The following is a 23,685-nucleotide window of genomic DNA, read 5'->3' on the forward strand; positions in this document are numbered from 1 at the left end:
GACATTGTGGCGGACAGATCGGACCCCTAACTGACATTTTTGACACTTTTGGGGGTACCAGTGACATTACTACAGTAATCAGTGCTATAAATATGCACTGTTACTGTAAAAATGACACTGGCAGGGAAGGGGTTAACTTTTATTGGTGATCAAGGGGTTAATGTATGCCTGGTGCTTACTGAAGTGTGTGGGGGGAGGGGACTGTGTGACACAGGCACAGATCACAGGTTCAGCTATGCTGAATCCTGTAATCTGTCCCTGCCTGTCACATAGGAGATCCGCCCGCTTTGTTTACACAATCTCCTCACTCGATCCCCGACGATCGGGGAAGAGCGGCGGTGATCACCGCCTCTTCTCCCCTGGCCCGACTTCCGTTGTGTCGGAATACAGCAGGAGCGAGCCTCCGGCAGCACGAGCCACTTTGCCGCAGTACGCTCAATGTGAGCGGTCGGTTAATCAGACAGTGAGCTACATTGATTTTATTTGTGTGGGGGTGCAGTGCAAGATCTTTTTGCCCTGAGGGAGAGATAGGAGATTATTGTAGGGGCAGGCTGGGGATTGCTTTCAGGGAAAGAATAGGAAGAATCTTGTTTAATCAGAAAGCGATCTACATAGATTTTATTGTGTGGGGGTGAAGTGCACAATCTTTTTGCCCTGACCTGAGCCCAGTGAGGAGGAGGCGGGAGAAAAAAAACTGTTATCAGTCTGTTAGGTGGGCGGCGTGCGGTGTGTAGCGGCCATGTAATGCAAGCCCAGTGCATACGTGTCTGCTTAATCTGCATTTAAAAAAGAAAAAAACTTTTTTCCTTCATATTTTACTTAGACATACAGTGTTTAGACACTGCTTTTTCTAATCTGCTCTTCAAAAAGCACCAATGTAAGGCAAAAATAATTATTTTTCAGTATTTAGGGAAAAAAAAAAAATTTCTCTTTTTCTTTCAAATGGGTTTTTTTAATTCAATAGCGGAATAGAACAACAACAGTATCCAACCTGTAAGGCGTGCGGCGTGTAGCGACCATGTAATGCAAGCTCAGTGCATATATGTCTGCTTAATCTGGATTTTAAAAAAAAAACTTTTTTCCTTCATATTTTACTGTGACTTACAGTGTTTAGACACTGCAGTTCAAATCTGCTATTCAACAAGCACCAATTAAGGGGATAATTATTTTTCAGTTTTTCATTCATACGTTACAGTGAGATACACCCATTGGATACTGTTATTGTATTCCGCTTTGCAATAAAAACCCATTATGGGGAAAAAAATAAATTGCAGCCTAGTCTGCATTTGTTACAGTGAGATACACCCTTTGCATACTGTTGTTCTATTCCGCTTTGCAATAAAAACCCATTTAGGGGAAAAAAATTTAATTGCAGCCTAGTCTGCATATGTTACAGTGAGATACACCCTTTGCATACTGTTGTTGTATACCGCTTTGCAATAAAAACCCATTTAGGGGGGAAAAAATGAATTGCAGCCTAGTCTGCATATGTTACAGTGAGATACACCCTTTGCATACTGTTGTATCCCGCTAATCAATAAAAAAACCATTTAGGGGGGAAAAAAATGTAATTGCAGCCTAATCTGCATATGTTACAGTGAGATACACCCTTTGCATACTGTTGTATTCCGCTTATCAATAAAAAACCATTTAGGGGAAAAAAATAATTTGCAGCCTAGTGTGCATATGGCACAGTGAGATACACCCTTTGCATACTGTTGTTGTATTCCGCTTTGCAATAAAAACCCATTTAGGGGATAAAAATGTAATTGCGGCCTAGTCTGCATGTTACAGTGAGATACTACCTGTGCATACTGTTGTTGTATTCCGCTTTGCAATAAAAACCCATTTAGGGGAAAAAAATGTATTTGCAGCCTGGTCTGCATATGATACAGTGAGATACACCCTTTGGATACTGCTGTCGTATTCCGCTTATCAATAAAAACCCATTTAGGGGAAAAAAAATTTTTGCAGCCTAGTGTGCATATGGCACAGTGAGATACACCCTTTGCATACTGTTGTTGTATTCCGCTTTGCAATAAAAACCCATTTAGGGGATAAAAATGTAATTGCGGCCTAGTCTGCATGTTACAGTGAGATACTACCTGTGCATACTGTTGTTGTATTCCGCTTTGCAATAAAAACCCATTTAGGGGTAAAAAAAATTTATTTGCAGCCTGGTCTGCATATGGTACAGTGAGATACACCCTTTGGATACTGCTGTCGTATTCCGCTTATCAATAAAAACCCATTTAGGGGAAAAAAATTTAATTGCGACCTAGTCTGCATATGTTACAGTGAGATACACCCTGTGCATATTGTTGTATTCCGCTTTCATGCCTGGTGTAGTCTGATTAAAATAAAAGAGCAGGGAGACTGGCAGAATCACCAAATATTTCACAGCCAAGTACGAAAAATACAACGAAAACAGGCTGCTTTTTTATTACAATTACATAATAACACAGACACGTTTTGGGGTAATATAAATTTTACAGAATAAGTTCGCCTTTTCAGGCAGAATTTCACATTTCATAATAAATAGAAGCCTTTTCTAATGTGTTTTCTAACCACCATGTGACAGTCTACGAAATGTATTATCCTATTACGCACTACCTTACTGCATCACAGAATAGGGCATGTTTTAGACCACACCTCCCTCATTACTTTACCACCTCTTTTTAATTTCACCCACTTTCCTACTTCTTCCTTTAAGGTGGCCATACACTGTACCATCTGACTGTACAATGTCCTTTAAAGGAGAAGTCCAGACAAAACCTAACTAACGCTAAACCTACTCTCTGCCACATTCTAACCATAATATATCTAACACTGTAAAGCAAAAACGTGGTACTTACCTTTTCTTCAGCCGATCTGGTCTGGTCTCCAGCAGCGGAAGCTCTGTGCAGAAAAGGACCGACAACGGCTGTGAAATGCCTGGGAAGTGACATCACCCCTAGAGTTACTATGGGCAGGGCCGCTGTTTGAAATCACGGGCCCCATACAGCCTACCTGACAGGGCCCCCCTGGCCAAATATGACTGATGACATAGATTTATCATTCCCTTTCTCTACAGCCTCATCTGCACAGATAAATACAGTAAATATGAAGCACTTTGAGGCTTCCTTCTCACTTACAAACTGAAGCATTGTAAACACAGTTTACTATGCTTTAGTGATGAATGGACACAGGAGTAATTAGTACTGATTGCTCAGTGTTCATTCAAAAAAGGAAGGGGCCAGTAAATTACATCCCCCTTTGCGACTGCAGAAGCTGCCAGCAGGAGAGAAGGGTAGCCAGCGGTAGGGGAAAGGGGCACACAGGGGGGCCCGGACAGAAGATGAAAGGGGCGCATACACTAGAACTAATCCAATTGCAGTGCAGCTGGAGGGAAGGAAAGGAGGAGAAGCTGGCAGTGCTGCAGTGGGAGACAGAAGAGGATCATATCTGCAATAAGCTGGCCTTCCTGTTCAGCAGGTGCCTTGGCCCCCCTTTTCAACTGATGGAGCCCAGGCCCAGTACAGGAGAGCTAGCTGTACTGCCTTATCATCAGCTCTGACTATGGGGCTTCGGTTGTCGGATGCTTCTCCTGCACCCGCCTCCACGCTGAAACTGCCACTGACAGTTGATTCTGGGACTGGACCGGATCGGCTGCAGAATAGGTAAGTACAGTGGTTTTTGCTTTACAGGGTAAGATAGCGTAGGTTTAGAGTGTGGCACAGAGTAGGTTTAGCATTAGTTAAGTTTTGCCTGGACTTATCCTTTAAAGCGGAGTTCCGGGCACAGAAGTCATTTTTTACTAAACATACCCCCGGGACAGTCAGGGCTAGCACATTCCACTATGGCTAGCCTCTGATCTGTCCCGGTTCGCACTTACCTTTTAGAAGAAATACTTACTTATAAAATTTCTTCCACAGCGTTTCCATCTCTCTTGTGGGCAGCTGAAGCCAGCGCGGTCCTCTTCTGTGTCTTCTTCCGCGTCTTCTTGTCCCAGAATGCGCCGCACCGGCCCCTCTCGTCACTTCCGGTGCGGCGCTGCATTCCTCCACAGCTTCTGGGCATGCCCAGAAGCTGTTTAGCAGGGGAATGCGGCGTCGCCCGGAAATGACGAGCGGGGCAGGTGCCGTTGCATTGATTCCTGGGAGCTATGACGTTCAGCTCCCAGGAATCATAGCGAGACAGGAAGTGACGGGGTGAGCCGCGGCTCCGAGGGAGGAAGTACTCTGAGGTGAGTATCTTCGATCTTCAATTACAAGGTGAGTAAATAAAAAAAAAAAATAACTATCCAATTCCTTTTCAGGTGAGGTCTACCTAGCGAAGGGGCACAAAAAAAAAATATTGTTTTTGTGCCCGGAACTCCGCTTTAAGCTAGATTGAAATTATACATTTTGATCCATCTGTTGGCAAGCTAGTCGTAATGAAGTCGATCTATTAACCAACTTCAGTACAACCAGCCTGTTGTTTGTTTTGTTTTTTTTCATTCGATCCCTGCTAGCAGCTATAGCTACCAGCTGTGATCATTGTATTCTAATGCCTGGGAAAGGTTGTACTACTATTGAAAGTACTGGAACTGACTGCACTGGTGTGAAATAGGGCTATTGGAATACATGACAAACACTGTGCATACATTTTTAAAATGCACTGGCAAGTATCTGGTGTGAACCAGCCCTGAATGAGTTTGGCAGCATAATACAGTAGTATTTCTATACAAAGAATCCATAATTACGATGAAAGCAGTGCTAGCAACCAAACATATGTTTTATAACCCAATAGGTGATAACCCTCCTGGACGGTAGTGCATTCTAATACTCACTCATCTTGTCACCTTCTGTTCTTATCCCCAAGGCAGCTGCGGACTAGAATGATTTATCTGAACAACAGAGGAACAATTATAAATAAGGAAATTCCCTACAGGGTGTAGGGAGGGGCTGTTCAACAAAACATGAACGTGTACCAATGCCAAGAATCACAGAGCATTAATGTAGTATTAAACCAGAAAATGAACATGTATTAAATTGCAGTTTACCAATGTTTAGATGTGATGGCAGACTTTGTTATATATATATATTTTTTGAATGCTTTATTTTTATATTGACCTGATGATCCAGCCAGTATGCCTGTTATGTTTCAACGTACCGTACTTTAACAGAATAAGGTGTTCAGCAAAAGTAGAAGTTAGAGGATTGAGAAAAAACATTTTACACTGACAAGGTGTTTATAAGAATCAGCTTTTATTCATTTATGTAAAACTTTTATCTCAAAAGGAAAAATAAACAGTTTGCTGTAACTACTTATAAAGTGTCAGCTGGAGTTCTGCTTCAATTTTTAAATCAAGCCCCTCTAAATCTGCAGGAACGCTATCCTCCCCCAAGGCTGACAATGCTGCTGTCCAAAGGTGTCTGCTTTACTACTCCATCCATAATGCAGACACCATAAGACAAGATGTATGCTTATAGCAAAACTTTTTTTTTTCTTAATAAAGCATAAGTGCAATATTTAAGAGCACAATAAAACATTACATTGAAAAAAAGCTTCTGATGTCTTGGTTGCTTTAAAAAGAAAATATAAAGCAGCTCCTGACCATACTGTATTAAAGTAATACAGATAAACCTTGCTAGCCAGTAAGCTGACCTAAGCCACAGCCTAGCAGTGGAAGTGGAAGTGACCACTGAGATGCCAGAGGAGTGGTATTCGAGAGGGTAGTTAAAATTTATTTTTGATTTTCATTTCTTTCTAGGACTCCATTTTGTGTCTATGTACCTGTTAGAGAGGTCACATCCTGTTTTGAAAGGAAGTGAAAAATGTATCAAACCCAAAACCAAAAATGTAAAATGGTGGCTGCCTTAGTTTTCTTTTTTATTTATTTTTTTAGGCTTTTGTTCCTCTGTTTTAACCTGGTAATCTGCCCATTAACATATCTCCTGTATTAGGATGTCTACATTCTGAATGAAGAGCAAAAGAGACACCTTTTGACAGCAGCATTGGGGGAGTGAAGTGTTAGATTGACTAACAGATTTGGATACACTATCAAATTGAATCTCGTGCAGCCTCAGTTGTTCCTCTTTTGGTCTGATGTGTACATCTCTATACAAAATGTACTATTTTAGTGCCAAAACTGCTATGCTGCGCTAAACATTTTATCTATCCTTTATATCAGACTTTTTCGACCAGGGTGCCCAGTTGTTGCTTCAGGGGAGCCTTGACAAAATGCCTAAAAACTGCCCATAAATTGTATACAAGCCCATGGATAGATGAAGGCTGTCTTTTAGCTACACAAAGCCACATGTTTTCATTGTGCACCATTACAACCTTCTATCTGCCAGCATCCTAACAACCAATGAAGTCATAGGTTGACAAGAAGGGTATTGGATGCCTGCACAGCACCCTTGTTTGCCACACCTCTGCTCCTCTCCGTTTGTACTGGAGTCCAGAAACATTGGAATATTAGTCAGTACCAGTGTGCAAAGGGGTATTTGCTTTGGAAGAATAAATCACCTCTAATATTGGGTGCCCTACGTGTGTGGATGCTGCTGTGTTATTTAAAACTATTAGTTTAGTTTTTTACATTTTAGAATGGGGTGCCTCATGATTATGCAGAGTTTTAAAGGGTGCCTTAACTGAAAAAAGGTTGAGAAACACTGCATTTGTTATTTTGAAAAGCAGATATAAAGGAAAAATAGAGTTTAAAAAAAAAGCACTTGTGTGGTTTAAAAAAATAATTTTCTTAATTTTAGTGGTTCGTGTAACTGGGGCCATGGCAGGGTCATGTCCATTGCCTATATACTGTTTGCTAAAAGGTGTCCTCTATACCATTTCAGGAAGTTGTGAGGTATGGGTTACTACATCTAATAACTGGTAAAGGAGATAAACAATGCAATGAGCTGACAGTAAAGAGAAACGAAACTACAACAGCTTGTAATGTAATGCAATAGAAACTGGCAGACATCCAGTTGCCGAGAGCAACCCTACTTCTGTAACATCCTCTTCAGATTTTTCTCCTACTAAGATTTTTTTATTCGAAACCAACAAATTCTCCCTATATATATCTGTAACTCTGTTTTTGGATACATTGAGGGATCATGTGGTGGTGACCTTCAACTTGCACCTTATACCCAATGCTGAGACAACACCTGAGCAAATGGAGGGTCCCTTGCTTCCACTACTTTGGAGTTTAGGGCAGTGTCTGTGTATTCCTAAATCTTCCGCACCTTCACCTAGAAGGGCCTTATGAAGATAAAAACGGGGCTCCCTACTAATGTCAGCTTGTCTCATGAGTACAGCACACTTTTACTTTGTGTAGTGGAAGTAGTGCTGGACCAGACTTGAATGCAATGTAACAGCTTAATGATGGATTTGACAAAAGTTAGAAAAGGAGAATGTGAGGCACCCAAAAATTGATGGTCCAAAAGGTTTTCAGGCTAGAAGTCGCTGGGTGGGTCTCAGCATCCAATTTTCTCCATTTTTTATTCTTGTGCTTGGATATAATTTATTAAGACTGACCTGAGACTTTACTGGAAGCATGTTCTGCAAATATTTGAAAGGTTGCTTGACATTTTAACCACTTCTGAACCGGAAGGTTTTACCCCCTTAAAGAGTAACTCCACATTTGTTGAGAAAAAAACTTCCTCCTCTGGATGATCTATGTACATTACAAGGATTATAACAAACGTTGTTGCAGATTCCTACCTTTTGTTATTCTGAAGAAATCCCTGTGTGCTCTTCTGTGCCTCTGTGCTGAGTGGGTCCAATGGGAATGGTTTCATAATTACCCATCAGCTGTCGAGTTGCAGGGCTCTAATGAGGAAACCTGCTGAGCCTGCATCCCTTTAGACGTGTTCCTATTGGGAGTATCTCACCAAAAATGACATTTTTGTTGCAGAGGATGCCAGAAATCTGATTTATATCTTAGGCAGACTTCTGGGAAAATTGGTGAGCCAATCACACAAGCTGCAAATGATGTTTCTGGGGTGTGGTCAGTATACATTCTGTGTACATAAAAGATCCAGGTTGCCATATTGCATTTCATTTTCAGAAAAATTACAAATTTAAATGGAAAGGTCATTTTTAATAACATTCAATTACAATATGATTTGTGTTGCAATTGTATACGCTATATTATTTTTTCTTAATTTGCTATTTTTTCCCCATGAAAGTGGAGTAACCCTTTAACGACCAAGCCATTATTTGCAATTCGTCACTGTGTTATTTTAACGGACAATTGCACAGTCGTGCGATGCTGTACCCAAATAAAATTGATGTATTTTTTTTCCCCACAAATAGAGCTTTCTTTTGGTGGTATTTGATCACCTGTGCGTTATAAACAAAAGAGAGTGACAATTCTTGAAAAAAAAAAAAACAATATTTTTCACATTCTGCTATATAACATTACCAATTAAAAAAATGTAAAAATCAAATGTTTTTATCATTTTAGGCCAATTTTTATTCTGCTACATATTTTTGGTAAAAAAAAAAATCCCAATAAGCGTATTTTGATTGGTTTGTACAAAAGCTACTGCATCTACAAACTAGGTGAAAGATTTATGTAATTTTTATTTTTATTATTTATTTTTTTTACATATAATGGCGGCGATCAGCAATTTTTAGCGGGACTGCGACATTGCGGCGGACAGATCGGACACATAACTGACATTTTTGACACTTTTGGGAGGACCAGTGACATTGCTACAGTAATCAGTGCTAAAAATGTGCACTGTTACTGTAATAATGACACTGGCAGAGAAGAGGTTAACCCAGGGGTGATCAAAGGGTTAAGTGTGAGCCTAGGGGGTGTTTTCTAACTGTGAGGGGATGAGTTTGAGGAACCAACACATAAACCTGTGTTCCTAAATAGGAGGATCACAGGCACTCTGTGTTCATTCCAGAGAGAACAATGGTCTGCTGTGTTTTAACAGCAAACCGTAGCTCTCTCTCCATGGAGAGCGATCGCAGATGCCCGGCGGCAATCCCGGCTGCCGGCCCCATGGATCAGCTTCCCCACTGCCTAATGGGGGTGCGAGCGCGCCCCCAGGAGCGCTCCTGTGGACCGACATCTTCGCGACGCGTCGGTTCGCGCAGCTGAGCTAGCCTGCCGCAGTATATTTGCGGCGGGCAGTCGGCAGATGGTTAAATACGACAAGGAGGGAAAATAGCTCCACTGAGGAAGTGTCATAAGAAACCTTTATAGATCTACCTTGGGAGAGGAGTTGTTGAGCAACTATGCTGTTTTTTTTATATACAGTATATATTGTTCTTTATACCCGCATGTGGGTGGGGCTTACATGTATAGCACCCTCCTAAATAGGCTGACAGGATTATACACACATTTAGTTCTTTTTGGTGCTTCTGTAAACATTGGAGCAGTGATTGATTTCTGTGGGCTGTTTAACATCTAGATTTGACAGGTTGATGGTCTGACTGCCTTTTAGAGGCTTCCAGAACATAGGGGCTGGGAGAGTAAAATCGGCAGCTGAATATTTACAGTATTGTGATGCAGCAAATCCCTGGGGACATGTGCCCTCAGGGGGATTTATTCAAATAGCAAAAGCAACCACTGAGGCGTATCAGGTGAACCGCTCATCATTGGATAGTCTAAAGTTGCAGGGATCTGGCCTCAATCCATACATCCCAAATCTTCCCAAACTTTTTGGGGCATTTTCGTCCCATGTATTTTAGCTTATAGAGGGGAAGAGCCGAGTCCACCAACACACGCCATTGTGCAACTGTAGAGGGAGTAGCCCACTACCAATTCTGCAAAAGAGCCTTTCTGGCATAAAAACATAAATAAAACAATAGTAACCTTGTCTGCGTAGCCTGTGTCACCAGATCACCCAAGCCCAATAGGAGTACTCTGGGATCCAATGGCACAGACAAGGCTGACACCACATAGATATCTTGTACAATATCCCTGCAGTAATCCTGAATGCGTAGACACTCCCATATAACATGAAAATATGTCCCCACCACCTGCTGACATTTAGGGCACGTTTCCAATTGTGTTAGATATATCTTAGCCATACGTTGGGGAGTGAAATACATTCTATGTATAAATTTAGGCTGGATGAATCTGTCTCTAGCTGATATCACTGTGGGCAGATAATGTTGGATTCCCTGATCCCACTCCTCCCCCGAAAGCGCAGGAATATCCTGCTGCCCTTGTTGGAACAGGAGGGGGGGTCCCTTTCCAGTCGCCCACACGTAAGGCGGAGATAGACGGAGGACAAGATCTTGTCTGCATTACGTGTGGTCAGAAACTTCTCCACAGCCTGAGGGCCAACCGCAATTGGTGCACTGAACTGCACCGCATGCTTCAGCTGCAAATATCTGAACAGCATCCAAGAGGGAAGCTGAAATTGCTCCCGCAAAACAGTAAAGGGTAGCAGAGATCCCGTTGGCATGATCTGCTGTATCTTGACCACCCCATGTCTCACCCACACACCAGGATCAGGGATGGACCTAGGATGTGACAGCCTCAGGTTACCCCACAGTGGAGTGTGAGGCGAAATACTACCCTCCTCTCCAGTGGCTGCCACCATTTGCTCCCACAGTCCACACAGAGGGTGTCGCCTGGGAGGCAGCCCCCAGTCCCCTGTATACCAAGTTTGTCAGAGCCGCATATGAACCCATTATTGGCGCCTCAAGGGTAACCGCAGGGTTAGACCTAGACTGGGCAAACCACCAGCGAACCGTATCTAGCACCGCTGCCCAGTAGTATTTTTTGAAACATGGTAGTGCCAAACCTCCAGAGGACAGAGGCAGTTGCAGTTTCCATCTGGCTATGCGGGGAGCCCACAAAAAGGAGAAAATCACTCTATCTAACCTACGAAAAAAAGGCTGCAGGTATGGGAATCAGGGTAATTCGGAAGATAGAAATAAACTTAGGGAGAAAGGTCATTTTCAGCAAATTAACGCGACCTACCGGTGTCACTTCACCAACAGGTGCTGGAACACCGGTTCCAAATTGTCAGTCAAGTATTGTGACAGGTCCACACACACCACAACGCCCAGATACTTGAAGTGGGAGACCCACTGTAGGCGGACATCAGAAGATGGAGGGGGAGTAGTATCAGTGAGAGGAAGTATGCTTGATTTAGACCAATTTATCCTCACCCCAGAGAACTCACCATGTTTGTCAATAGTCAGCAGGGCCGCAGAGAGTTCAAAGTGTAGTTTAGGCACAGGAGAGTGCCATCTGCATAAAGTGACACAGGTTCCTCCACCGGTCCCACCACCAAGCCCCCCACAGTTTCCGATGCACAAAGCAGTATAGCCAGCAGCTCAATAGCTAAAGCGAAAAACCCAGGGGACAGTGGGCAGCCCTGTCTCGTCCCCCTGCTCAGACGGAAGGGAGGTGATAATACACCATTAGTGCGCACCCGGGCCACAGGGTTCTCATACAATAGACGGATCCAGGCTATGAACCTGGAACCAAAACCAAACCTAAGAAGCACCTGCCACAAATACTCCCATTCCACCGAGTTGAAGGCCTTCTCGGCTATCAGAGAGGCCACCGCTCCCTGCAGATTATTAGCTGTACTGTGGGCCAAATTGGTATATAGGTGGTGAATGTTAATGTTTCCTGCCTTTGCCTGGTATGAAACCGGTCTGATCCCCGTGCACCAAAGTTAGTATCACAGAGCTCAGACGATTCGCCAGTATTTTAGTCAGAATCTTTGCATCCACATTCAACAGCGATAGTGGCTGATATGAATAACACAGTTCTGGATCCTTTCCAGGCTTGGGCAGGACAACAACAATGGCCTCCAACATAGAAGGCGGAAGAGAGCCAGCAACCAAGGCGGCACTAATCGTCTCAAAGTAATAGGAGCCTATAAAGTCTAGGTTCGTTTTGTAGAATTCCGTAGGAAATCCGTCAAGTTTTACCTGGTTGAAGGGGAGGGGGGGGGAAAGGGAGGAAAGGGACAGGAGGGTGGGGGAAAGGCACAGGATATGGAGGGGAAGGGGGGGAAAGGGGAGTGGGGAAAGGGAGGAGGAAAAAGGGAGGGAAGGGAATTAGGGAAGGCAAGGGAGGGAAGACGGAGCAATGGGATAGTGGGGGAGTGGGGAAGGAGGGCTAGTGGGATTTTTGCGGTACTGTGGATCTGGAAAGTATACGACTAATTTGTATAAAATATATAAATTTATTTTACATAGTTAAAATCACAAAAAACGTACAGCTGAGACATACAATTAGAATGCAAAACATATATCACTGTATCCAATGTTGACATATAGACAGAAAACAGGCAATTGATATAAACACATAGGACAATAACCGGTGGTCAAATGAGCACCTGGCATCTACCCAACATGTTTCGCGGACAATTGGATCCGCTTCTTCAGGGGTTTTGGTACAAGATAATATTATTTTGCCTTTAGGTTCCTGTGTGATAGAAAATATACATTAGAATACTGCATATGAATTAATGTGTCAGGAAGCCACTTCACGCACGTGCACACCAGACGAGACAAGCAAGAGACGAGCACTGAACCCGCCCCTCCCCCTTCCTGTGTGTTTCCTGTACAGTACATGGAGGAGAGGAGGCGGGAACAGCTCTCTCCCCTCTGCAACATCTGAATCTGAAGGTCTGTGATGATGATTATAACTAAATATTACTGTACTAACTTGCAAGGGGCGGTGTATGGTGCTATGGGGGTGGAGATGGAGGGGTGTGTAAAGCTGGGGGGGGGGGGTGTGGAGATGGAGGGGTGTGTAAAGCTGGGGAGGGGGTGTATGTAAAAATTCCTACCATCCCCCACCCACTGTCATCTTCATCCCCACTGTCATCTTCCTACTATCCCACCCACTGTCATCTTCCTACTATCCCACCCACTGTCATCTTCATCCCCACTGTCATCTTCCTACTATCCCACCCACTGTCATCTTCATCCCCACTGTCATCTTCATCCCCACTGTCATCTTCATCCCCACTGTCATCTTCCTACTATCCCACCCACTGTCATCTTCATAAAAGAAAAAGAGAGAGAGCGCTCTAAGTGCAGACAGTCTTTATTAATAACAAGGCATAGGTGATATAAACTCACTAGAAACCAAAGTCATCGAGCTGTGTCAAGTCATGGACATCAGGAATTCCTCTGGGAGGTGCCATCCACTCATGTGCAGCAAATTCAGAAGCTTGATCGCTGATCAGAGGAGAAAAGGAAGCCGGCTACCTCCTCCAGCAGTCGGCGGTCAGCGTCTAAGGCAGCGGCTGCGATGTGCGGTGGAAGCTGGAACGCGGCCTCGTCACCAGGGAATGTATGGTGTGTGGAATATGCACGGTATGCACGACGCGTTTCTGAGCATGCGCTGGGTCACGTACGGCCCTGCGCGCTCTTTCTTCAGGTGCTGTGAAGCCGTGTTTATTCCAGGGAATATATATGGTGCACAATAAAGGATAATTGGACACAGCCCAGGAGAAAGGGAACCTGCTAGTGATTTAAAACGACATAGACAGGCAATACTATATAAAACTGCAATTAATCACTACATTAATATAAAACATTAGCGGCACATATGTGGAGTCTGTTCAATCGATGAAATATGTGAAAAATAAAAATAAAAAGACAATTGATCATCAATCTCATGCTTAGTAAAGAAAATAATTGAATAATAAAAATAGGATAAGATAAAACTAGGAGAACCCAGGCTAACCTAGGCTCACTGAGGACCCCTAGAGTTATATGGAAACAACAATACGTGAAATAAAATAGTATAGTTGTGGTCCCTATAATTTACTTATACATGGACCTAAGAGAAAAAAACAACAAGATATTTTAATATATCTATAAAAGCATCAGAATGTAAAAATATAAATATATAAAAAATTATAAAATATTAGGAAAATATTATAAAAAATATTATAAAAAACTCAGGCTTAGGGCGCAACATTATAAGATGGTATGTACATCAAGCTCTTCATTTAACCCTCGAGGCGCGAGAGCATCCAATGTGTAAATCCAAAAGGTTTCTCGCATACACAATTTAGAAAAACGTTCACCTTCTGGTAATTCTTTGGGGATAGCTTCAATGACCCAGATTTTTAGACCCTCAGTAGATTTACCGTGGATTTCTAGAAAGTGTCGCGGGACGCTATGGAGATCACATCCCCCCTCAATGAGGCGGCGATGTTTCCCAAAGCGTTGTCTGACTGGTCTAATCGTGCAACCTACATAGAGCAGTTGGCACGGGCATATCAGACAGTACACCACGTATTCAGTTGAACAATTATAAAAATTTTCCAAGACATACGTTTTGTTGTTATGTGTAAAGTCTTTTTGGCCGTGTCGCACAAAATTGCACATTTTGCACAGCTTTTTTCGGCACGCATACATGCCTTTTAAAGGAATCATCCATGGCAAGCGGTTGGTAGTCTTAGTTCTCTTTAATTTGCTTGGCGCTATCTTATTTTTCAAAGTTGTAGCTCTCCTATATGTCACTTTAGGTTTGTCCAAAACTACGGAGTTCAGATAGGGATCTTGTTTTAGAATGTCCCAATGCTTCGCCAGAATTTTTTCCATTTTTCTATATTGACAATGAAACCTGGTGACAAATCGGACTGGGTGATGGTCAGTAGTAACCCTAGAACTGGGGGGTTTACCTGGAAGATAAGTCTCAAAGGCTTGACTGACTATATCTTCTGGGTACCCTTTTTCTGAGAATTTTTGCTTCAGATGTTCACTTTGAGCTAAATAGTCCGAATCTCTAGTGCAATTCTGTCTAAGTCGACAAAATTGGCCCTTGGGTATATTCTTTGTCCATTGGGGATGATGGCAACTGTTAAAATGAAGATATGAATTACCACCCGTAGGTTTGATGTAATTCTTGGCATATATCTGATGAGATTCATGTCCAAGTTCCAAATCTAAAAATGGCATAGAATCAGGATGTGAGGCAAATGTGAACGAGAGGCCCAGGGAGTTGTTGTTACAATGCCCGACAAAGTCGTCGATCTGGGAGACAGAGCCATCCCAAATGACGATAATGTCATCGATGTAACGCCCAAAGAAGACAATATGTTTAGCGAACGGATTGTTCCACCAAATATATCTCAATTCCCAATAACCCATCGTAAGTCACTCAGTCACTCACCGTCACCGCTGCTCACCTTCCCGCCGGTTCCCGCCGAAGAGGAGAGGCCGCCCGCCGGTTCCCGCCGCAGAAGAGGACGAGGGAGAAGCCGCTCACCTTCCCACCACCGCCGATAGCCGAGCTTCCGCCGCCGCCAGGTAAGTGCATTGGGTTGAACGGAGCATGCACGCTGGTCTCTGCATTGATTGATTGCAATCATTGGGGTACAATGCTGTGGGCACTCTGCAATCATTGGGGTACAATGCTGTGGGCACTCTGCAATCATTGGGGGACAATGCTGTGGGCACTCTGCAATCATTGGGGGACAATGCTGTGGGCACTCTGCAATCATTGGGGTACAATGCTGTGGGCACTCTGCAATCATTGAGATTTTTCATGCACACGCACACGCACGCACACACACACACTCTCTCTCTCGCAGTTTACTGAAAAAGCATATACCTGGCGAGTAAAAATGCTGTCCCCCCCAGATTTGTGTGGGCTCCTACACCCTTGCATGCAAGCTTCCAGGCAGCCCAGTAAAAACATTCCAGAAAAGTCCCTTTCCATCACCAACACCTTGAAGGATGATGGAGTGCCAGCCTTTACGGTTGAAATAGTCACAGTGATAGTCCTGTGGTGCTATGATGGGTATGTGAGATCCACAGGGCCGATCCTAGCGTCACAGGCGCCTGGGTGCAGAAATTTTTCTGGCGCCCCCACATGGGCGTGGTCATCTTACTAACTCCTCCCCTTTATAAATGTTTCTATGGCAATGGCTCAAACACAGAGATGCTCCCCTAAGAAGTCTTCCTTACCCCGGGACCCTCCCACGATCTCTTAACAATAAACAAATTACAGTAAGAGAAGCAGAGTACTCTAATGGGAACTGGAGGGGGATCTCTCTAATGGACACAGAGAGGGCATCTGTTAGAGAGTCTGTTAGACAGAGTTCCCAGACAGGATATGGTAAGAGACTGCAGACTTGATACAAGAGATGGTCAGAGACAGCGGATATGATACAAGAGATGAATGCATTGATGCAGCCTCATCAGTGCCCACCAAATGCAGTCTACCAGTGCCCACCAAATGCAGCCTACCAGAGCCCACCAAATGCAGCTTACCAGTACCAACCAAATGCAGCCTACCAGTGCCCACCAAATGCAGCCTACCAGAGCCCACTAAATGTAGCTTACCAGTGCCCACCAAATGCGGGTTACCAGTGCCAACCAAATGCAGCCTACCAGTGCCCACCAAATGCAGCTTACCAGAGCCCACCAAATGCAGCCTACCAGTGCCCACCAAATGCAGCTTACCAGTGCCCACCAAATGCAGCTTACCAGTGCCCACCAAATGCAGCTTACCAGTGCCCACCAAATGCAGCCTACTAGTGCCCACCAAATGGACATGGTACAGGGGGAGATGGTTAGAGGCTGTGGACATGGTACAGGGGGAGATGGTTAGAGGCTGCGGACATGGTACATGGGGGGAGATGGTTAGAGGCTGTGGACATGGTACAGGGGGGAGATGTCTGAGGCTCCGGACATGGTACAGGGGAAGATGGTTAGAGGCTGTGGACATGGTACATGGGGGGAGATGTCTGAGGCTCCGGACATGGTACAGGGGGGAGATGTCTGAGGCTCCGGATATGGTACAGGGGGGAGATGTCTGAGGCTCCGGACATGGTACAGGGGGGAGATGTCTGAGGCTCCGGACATGGTACAGGGGGGAGATGTCTGAGGCTCCGGACATGGTACAGGGGGGAGATGTCTGAGGCTCCGGACATGGTACAGGCGGGAGATGTCTGAGGCTCCGGACATGGTACAGGGGGGGGATGTCTGAGGCTGCAGACATGGTACAGGGGGGAGATGGTTAGAGGCTGCAGACATGGTACAGGGGGGAGATGGTTAGAGGCTGCAGACATGGTACAGGGGGGAGATGTCTGAGGCTCCGGACATGGTACAGGGGGAGATGGTTAGAGGCTGCAGACATGGTACAGGGGGGAGATGGTTAGAGGCTGCAGACATGGTACAGGGGGGAGATGTCTGAGGCTCTGGACATGGTACAGGGGGGAGATGTCTGAGGCTCCGGACATGGTACAGGGGGGGGGATGTCTGAGGCTGCAGACATGGTACAGGGGGGAGATGTCTGAGGCTCCGGACATGGTACAGGGGGGAGATGTCTGAGGCTCCGGACATGGTACAGGGGGGGGATGTCTGAGGCTGCAGACATGGTACAGGGGGAGATGTCTGAGGCTCCGGACATGGTACAGGGGAAGATGGTTAGAGGCTGTGGACATGGTACAGGGGGGAGATGTCTGAGGCTCCGGACATGGTACAGGGGGGAGATGTCTGAGGCTCCGGATATGGTACAGGGGGGAGATGTCTGAGGCTCCGGACATGGTACAGGGGGGAGATGTCTGAGGCTCCGGACATGGTACAGGGGGGAGATGTCTGAGGCTCCGGACATGGTACAGGGGGGAGATGTCTGAGGCTCCGGACATGGTACAGGGGGGAGATGTCTGAGGCTCCGGACATGGTACAGGGGGGGGATGTCTGAGGCTGCAGACATGGTACAGGGGGGAGATGGTTAGAGGCTGCAGACATGGTACAGGGGGGAGATGGTTAGAGGCTGCAGACATGGTACAGGGGGGAAATGGTTAGAGGCTGCAGACATGGTACAGGGGGGAGATGGTTAGAGGCTGCAGACACGGTACAGGGGGGAGATGGTTAGAGGCTGCAGACATGGTACAGGGGGGAGATGGTTAGAGGCTGCAGACATGGTACAGGGGGGAGATGTCTGAGGCTGCAGACATGGTACAGGGGGGAGATGGTTAGAGGCTGCAGACATGGTACAGGGGGGAGATGGTTAGAGGCTGCAGACATGGTACAGGGGGGAGATGGTTAGAGGCTGCAGACATGGTACAGGGGGGAGATGGTTAGAGGCTGCAGACATGGTACAGGGGGGAGATGTCTGAGGCTGCGGACATGGTACAAGGGGGAGATGTCTGAGGCTGCAGACATGGTACAGGGGAGAGATGCATGAGGCTGCGGACATGGTACAGGGGGAGGTGGTCAGAGGCTGTGGAGGGGTCTTACCTGGCCGTGATGAGAGGCACGTGCCACTGCTGGGCCACTGCAGTTTTTTACTTCAGATTTAAAAATGGCGCCCGCCGGCGCCAATACGTCACTGCTGACAGAGAGGAGGCGGGACCGATTACTTAGCTGAGAGGAGACAGGACGGAGAGGAGGCGGGGCGGAGGCGGGACAAAGTGCTTAGCTGGGAGGAGGCGGGACGGAGAGTAGACATCCTCGGGTCTGAGAGGAGGCGGGGCGGAGATGGGACAAACTGCTTAGCTGGGAGGAGGCGGGACAGAGGTCGAGCATAATTGTAATAATGCAGAGCTTGCTGATTTAATTTTTTCTCTACCTCCGTCCCGTCTCCTCCCAGCTAAGCAATCCATCCCGCGGATGTCTTCTCTCCGTCCCGCCTCCTCTCAGCTAAGCAACCTGTCCTGCTGCCTCCTCTCTGTCAGCTGTGTATTCAATTTTACAACACCGGCCCTGTTACTGGAGCTTCGGCGCCCCTCCTCCAGCTCAGGTCGCGCCACCTGGGTGCGGTGCACCCCGTGCACCAGCCCAGTATCGGCCCTGGAGATCCATCAATAGCACCAATGCACTGTGGAAGCCCCCACCTGTTCTCATTGTAGGCAGCTATTTCTTTAAACTTCTCCTGATCTGGAAAACAAATTTGTTCTGGTACCAACAAAATCTCTGCTGCTGCACAGAAATCATGGACACATCGACAAACAGTTGTTATGCTTACACCAAACAGATGTCCAACACTTCTGTACTCAGAGCCAGTTGCGAGCTTCCACAGTGCGTCCAGTGATGGAAAGACATAACACAAACACGAAAGTTTGTGTCATGTCTTTCCATCACTGGACGCATTTTGTTGCACAAGTAGGCAAATGTTTCTTCTGACATTCTAAAGTTCTCCAGCCACTGAGTGTTTGTAAAACTGGGAACAATGACATCCCACCAATCAGAAGCTCGGTTTACTGCCCAAACTGAAGGTCTGTGGCAGCGACTTTGCAGCATAAGGATCTGAAATACACAGAATACGCATTTTAACAAATGATATTGGCAGCCAAGCTTATTATATGCTTTTCTGACAGTATGATTAAGCTATATCACAACACATACCACACACACACACATACCACACACAAACACATACCACACACACACACACATACCACACACACACACAAACACATACCACACACACATACCACACACACACACAAACACATACCACACACAAACACATACCACACACACACATACCACACACATAACCCACACACACATACCACACACACACACCACACACATACCAAACACACACACATACCACACACACATAACACACATACCACACACATAACTCACACAAACATACCACACACATACCACACACACACACATACCACACACATAACTCACACAAACATACCACACACACACACACATACCACACACATGACTCACACACACATACCAAACACACACACCACACACATACCAAACACACACACACATAACTCACACACACACATACCACACACACACATGACTCACACACACATACCACACACACACACATACCAAACACACACACCACACACATACCAAACACACACACACATAACTCACACACACACACATACCACACACACACACATGACTCACACACACACATACCACACACACATACACACACACACACCACACACACATACCACACACACATAACACACATACACACATACCACACACATAACTCACACAAACATACCACACACATACCACACACACACACACATACCACACACATGACTCACACTTACCAAACACACACACCACACACATACCAAACACACACACACACACACACACACACATAACTCACACACACACATACCACACACACACACACACACACATGACTCACACACACATACCACACACACACACACACGCACACACACCACACACATACCAAACACACACACATAATACACACATAACTCACACACACACACATAACACACACATAACTCACACACACATACCACACACACATAACACACACATACCACACACATAACTCACACACACACACATACCACATCCAATCTGTCTGCTGCAATGTCGATGTCTCGCTAAAAGTTTAAGATCGCCGCCATTACTAGTAATAAATAAATAAATTAAATTGAAATAAATCTTCCCCCTAGTTTGTAGACGCAATAACTTTTGCACAATTCTATCAAAATACACTTATTGGGATTTTTTTTTTTACCAAGATATGTAGCAGAATACAAATTGGCCTAAAAGGATGAAAACATTAAAATGTTTTATTTTTTTTATAAGGAATGTTATACAGCAGAAAGTAAAAAATATTGTTTTTTTTTGTTTGTTTTTTTAGAATTGTCGCTCTTTTTTTGTTTATAGCGCAATAAATAAAAATAGCACAGGTGATCAAATACCACCAAAAGAAGCCTCTATTTGTGGGGAAAAAAAGGCAAAAAATGTTATTGGGGTACAGCGTTGCACGACAGTGCAATTGTTAGTTAATGTAGTGCCAAATCGCAACAAATTGCCTGGTCATTAGGGGGTAAATCCTTCCCGGGCTGAAGTGGTTAATCAGAAACTTAACAGAAATTAGAAAAGGATTACCCCCCAAAAAATGTTCCAAGAGGTGCTCTTGTTAGAAATCAGCATCCAATGCTTTTAAATTTTTGTTATTGGACTCTTTGTCAAGATCGATGGCACAACTATCAGCCCATCCCCACATGCCAAGGTCCTAGGTGTAGTCCTGGACTCTGAACTCTCCTTCAAGCCCCACATCCAATCACCGTCTAAATCTTGCAGCCTCAACCTTCGCAACATCTCCAAAATACGCCCCTTTCAAACCAATGACACAATAAAGCTCTTAGTCATCTCGCGCCTCGACTACTGCAATTCCCTTCTCATTGGCTTACTTCTACATAGGCTATACCCCCTTCAATCCATTATGAATGCAGCTGCCAGACTCATCCACCTTACCAATCGCTCAGTGTCCGCTACTCCTCTCTGTCAATTCCTCCAGTGGCTTCTGCTCACCCAACAAATAAAATTCAAAATACTAACAACATCTTATAAAGTCATCTACAGTTTAGCCCCCAGCTACATCACTAGCCTAGTCTCAAAATACCAACCTAATCGCTCTCTTCTTTCCTCTCAAAACCTTCTGCTCTCCAGCTCCCTCGTCACCTCCTCCCATACTGGGCTCCAGGACTTTTCCAGAGCCTCTCCAATCCTATGGAATTCTTTACCCCAATCTGTCCGACTATCTAGTACTCTATTAGCTTTTAGACGATTCCTGAAAACCCTCCTCTTCAGAGAAGCCTATCCGACCCACACCTAACAACCGTACTTCTATTTTCTCCATCAGTTCATCCCCCATAGTTATTGCCTTCTGTTTTCACTTGACCCTTCCTTCTAGATTGTAAGTTCTAACGAGCAGGGCCCTCTAATTCCTCCTGTATTGAATTGTATTGTCTTCCCTCATATTGTAAAGCGGAGGCACCAGTGAGAGGTGGCGGATGTCACTGAGGAGTGATTGATCGAGAGTGATAACACCTGCGAGAGATGGTGGACATTGTGGAGGAGTGACCGGCCCAGTGCAGAGGAATCTTGGAGAGAAGTACTAAAGAATCGGGTGAGAGACCTCCCATTGTAGTGAGCAAAGCAGCTCACGGACACAGAGAGAGGGCCTGTGACGCAGTACAATTACAGGGAGAACTAGGAGATAGCGGAGCGTTTGCAATGGGACACTGCTGAGTCTGACTAGTGTGTGGTGAACCAAGAGACCACCTCTACATACATACAGTGGATCATACTGATTTATTTTTAGTCAGAATTTGGGACAAGCACCCCTTTTCCCCTTTGGATTACAAATATCATTCTTGAAATTATTTGAGCTCCTACTGCCAGGGAAGACCAGCAAGGCCTTGCTCAGGAAGAGACTCACTTAATTCAGGGACAAAGGTGATAGGTGATAGAGTGCACTCTGTCAGGTTACATTTGTTATTGAAGTATTTTCCATTGAGAAATATTAATGCAGCTGAACTAGTTAGATCTGACTGTCTTATTTATAGTTAATATAGAGTCAGATATCTGATTTGTCACTCTCACACCTTTGTAAGCAGAATTGCATTACTCTTGCAATCATATTCATGTGTTTTTCCAGTTAAATATTGTTATATATCTATTTGTTTCTAATATTATTAAAATATAGGATTCTGAGTCTTGGATTACTTTGTACTCTTTGGGACTTCAAGACTCAGAATCTCACTCTGGTTCTAGACTGTCATAATTCCTGTTCTGTTGAAACTGCATTTGTTCCTTTTCCATTTAAAGTCAGTAAAACTGATATACCCATATCTAGGTATAATTGTTTTTCTGAACTATCATGTCAGAACCCACAGTGTCAAGCGGGTTGGAGGTGCCTCAGGGTCAAGGAAGTGTGGAGAAAACGAACATACTTAGCAGCCCCTGTGGGGGGCATGCTACACACGCGAAATACAATCTGCTGTGAGTAAAAAAGCCCAAGACCCTTTCCAAAAACAGACTAGCTGAAAAACGCAAAGATGTAAATGTGTACCATAGGAAACAATATTAAATGGACTGTAGTGCATTTCTGCAAAATGCACCAAAAAGTAGGGTAAAGTAGTTCCTTCTTTCCATCTCCGGGTACAAACAAGAGGTATCCAGGATGTCCCTAGACTGTCCCTTTTCCACAGAAATCTCCCTCTAGGTTCAGCTTATCTCTTCCCCACAATCAAGTCTCTATCCCTACCTATAGTTCATATTCCTATCGCACACGTTCCTGGTTTGTAGGCTTGTGTATGTTGGGTGCTGAAGCGATCACCAGTTGGCAACTGGATTAGTTACAAGTAAATACATATTCGCCAGCACACCAAGGCTCTTGCAAAAGCAGTCCAAAGCTTTATTGAAGTTACGATCACATCAAAAATAGTGCAACGTTTCGGAGCAGCACAGGACTCCTTCGTCAGGCATGTGATCACATGCCTGACGAAGGGGTCCTGTGCGGCTCCGAAACGTTGCACTATTTTTGATGTGATCGTAACTTCAATAAAGCTTTGGACTGCTTTTGCAAGAGCCTTGGTGTGCTGGCGAATATGTATTTACTTCTATCCCTACCTATTCACCCCACATCGCAGTGCTCCCCACATGTCTGCAGCAGGGACTATATATAACCCCTCTCTCTAGGATGGCTGCCCAAAGTCTCAGAAGAACTCTATGTCCAATTAGACACAGGTTCCCCAAAGATGGAGTCCATACCTCCCAACTCTCTGAAATTATAAAGAGGGGCACCATGTGGCACACAATAGCACACATGTAGGCAAAAGACACATCCCAGCCCCATTGCAGACCACAAAGATCTAATATGCAGAAAATGACTTGTTAAACCATATAAGTGCTTTTTTAACCTCTGATATATATATATATATATCTATGTTAGGGATCGAGCAATTATCTGCAACTCTGATA

This window comes from Pelophylax lessonae, assembly GCF_965119305.1.
Source record: "Pelophylax lessonae genome assembly, chromosome: 2".
NCBI lineage: Eukaryota > Metazoa > Chordata > Amphibia > Anura > Ranidae > Pelophylax > Pelophylax lessonae.